The sequence below is a fragment of the Lissotriton helveticus genome, chromosome 11, assembly GCF_964261635.1.
Source record: "Lissotriton helveticus chromosome 11, aLisHel1.1, whole genome shotgun sequence".
NCBI classification, from domain to species: Eukaryota; Metazoa; Chordata; class Amphibia; order Caudata; family Salamandridae; genus Lissotriton; species Lissotriton helveticus.
This window is the reverse complement of record NC_136072.1, coordinates 488,672,806-488,675,941: the sequence shown is the minus strand read 5'-3', so window position 1 is coordinate 488,675,941 and position 3,136 is coordinate 488,672,806. Positions and strand designations below refer to the sequence as shown.

The 3,136-nt window shown below is 40.5% G+C and overlaps 1 pseudogene; it reads right to left on the bottom strand.

The window, feature by feature from the left end:
* Positions 1–1,335: 1,335 nt before the first annotated feature.
* On the bottom strand, positions 1,336–2,099 carry LOC144790827 (xaa-Pro dipeptidase pseudogene; annotated as a pseudogene).
* Between the last annotated feature and the right edge of the window lie 1,037 nt (positions 2,100–3,136).

Below are 3,136 nucleotides of genomic sequence, written 5' to 3'. Positions count from 1 at the left end.
CTGAAACATAGAGGTAAAAACATTTTCTGTCAACTCAAATCCTTATATGTAAACATGAAGGCGCAACTATAGTTTAGATCTAATTTTAAATCTTCCGCTTAACAGGGTATTATCCTTAATAACGTACGAAGTGGTGAAGGATCGGGTGAATGTGAGGAACCCAGACAATATACTCTAGAGGTCAGTTGACCCACCTTCTCACAATGACATGTCGAGTACAACAGGTCACTCTCTAAACCACAATGGAGGGATGTGATAGGATACAAATGGAGAAAATTGTGAAATTGTGATTTTATATGGGACACATGGTAATTAATAAATGACAAAGATGCAAAAGTAAATGTAGAACCATAGTACATGAATATATAGTGACCATGATAGGAGAAATATGCACGAGACAGAGATATGTGAAAGATGTGGAAAATGATTTTTTGCCACGTAAAAATTGTCAGTACTTCCATTTCTAGATCTGACATGCAAGGGTACAAAGGCGTGTAATAGAAAGTAACTAGTGAGCTACATTGTGGTAGTTAAGAAACACTCTTACTTAAATTAAAGATGCATGTGAGAATATACAATGGTGTACCTTTTGAGTGAATGACATGGAAATATATATAGGTACTCATTGACTCTCTTTTATTACACAGAGAGGATACAGAGTCTTGTTCTAGAAGACCCCAATATATAAAACATTGTCCTGAGGAAGGTGTGACCATATCAACGGGCGACAACACCGAAACGCGTCGACGCAATTTCCGCATAGAATTCAAATTTACCTAGGGGGCTCCTGAGATACTTTTATTATATTGTACTAGAAGCACCTCAGATATTTACACAAGGTTTTTTTTTAATCAATTAATCTGTAGCACCATTAAGAGCTTCATTGATTACAGAGGGGTTATGTTGTTTATGATGTCTAAATTGTGATATACTGTGAAACTATCTTTGTGGATTTGACAAATGTACTGTGGTCTTGCTCAATAGATATACATTGTTTCCTTAATCTACTTTGCATGAAAATGTTTTTTTTATTTTTAATAATAGGCCTGTTTTTAATAATGTCTTCATGAGATGTGTTTAAATTGATGTATTCAGTTAATCTTTACTGAATTTTTAACTGGAAAATATTTCCTTTTTTTAATAAAATAGATTGTAAACATTGTGATTTAGTTTGTGACCAGTAATTTAGCTGACACTTCTGCGTGTGTGGGATGAGTGAATGACAAGGTATTGGTGGCAAGAGTTCGCTTCTTGAAAAATAGTGTCCAGGGATTGCCCCTTTTTTACTTACAGTGATACTAGTACCATGTTCCCTGGAACCTGTGGGGTCTTCTCTCATGTTTTCTCATCAATTGTTAGCACCATGCCTTCCTGAAGAATCCGTCCAGTACGCAAGCTTTTGAGACCAGGCTCCGTACTCCGTTCAACTCCCTCTGGGTAGCCTCCAACATCATGCACGTCAATGCCAAGAAAATGTCCCAGACCATGTGGCATAAATATTGCACCCAGATGAACTTTCACCATGTCATCCACGTTGCCTTTCAAAATGCCAATTTTGGTCAGTTCTTCCAGATGAACTCTGTCTGCTAGACAATGCATATCTGGCCAGGCAACACCTGGTTTTACTGCCTTCATGACAGCACGTGATGAATGAAGCACAGCTTCATAGATGGCCTTCTGATCAGGAGTGAATTTTCCATTCGCAGGGTGATGTCTGACCCATAGCAGTGATATTCTCCTCCCATATCAAACAAGCACAAATCGCCATCAACAACGGTCTTGTCATTTGGGGCTCCAGCATGCCCGTAATGCAAAATGGATGAGTTGTCTCCACTGCCACATATGCAAGTGTATGACGTGTGCCGCATGCCTCCACGTTTATAGCAATAATGCAGGAACAGGCTTTCCAATTCGTACTCTTTCATCCCCAGTTTAGCCGCTTTCATAACCTCTTTATGGGCCTCGCTGGAGATCCTGTTACTGTAGCGCAAGACTTCCAACTCCAAGTCGGTCTTAATTACACGGCACTCCACTATTTCTGGATGAAGAATTTTGTTGTTCACTTGAAATTGGCTAATTCCTTACAATGAAGCTTCTTTGCAGACATTTCCACCATCGGTATTAATGCCACGCAGAGTACGAAGAACAGACGGGTTCCTTGATGCCAGGACACTGGAAATCTCAACTGTATAGTGCACTTCATCCACTTCATACTTCTTTTTGAAATAATCCCGTGGGTGAATCTTTCAATCTTTCCCATCCAGACTGCATAGCTCTCGGGGAGTTTGGGAACAAAAAGTAACGATTTTCATGTTTCGACATCAATAGCACCATAGCAGTCTGCTTCTGTTACTCCAAAGGTCCAATGAACGAAAGACTCCTGGCAAAAAATAATCCCAGTATCTGTGCAGTATCTTTGGGTCTCTTCCCCTCCTTGCAGCATAACAATGGAATTCTTCTGGACATCTTTGTTCGCTCTCAGTCTTGCTAGAAGCCGGTTTCTGTTTAGTGCAAAGAGCGCAACTGGAACCTTATGGGTTTCATTCCCCAGCCAAAAGTATGGTCCTCTACACATGGTTGCATCTCATGCCAAACTCGGAGCCCCTATCTTCGTATCCACAGCGGTGCTTAACGAGACTCAACAGTTAATCACAGCCAGCAACATGAATGCTGTAATCACACAATTACTGTCTGGAAGATTCATTTGGCAGGCAAAGGAAACTTATTTGTTGCATTTTTTTACACTGCTCTGAAAACGTTCAGGGAAATTGAGTTTCTCGCACTGCAATGGCTGGGTACTGATACCCGAATGGAGAACTTATTTGTTACACAGTTGGCGTCATATACCACTATGAAAAGCAAATTTCAGAATATATCCTGCTTAGCCCTAATTACAACCTTCTTGGAGCATCTAACTTGTTGTGGAGGGTAAAACGCTGTGTATTCTGCGACCCTCACAGTAGTCCATGATTCAATACATTGATTACAGGAGACATTTGACATCAGCAGGCTGAATTTACTACCTAGTAGAATCTGCAATGTTCCCGAGTGGAAAAGATGAGAGGGTTAAGGCATCTGGAGCTCTTGGAAAGGATAGGGTAGAGTGTGGGTTCAATGAGGAACCCCTTCGCAAAAT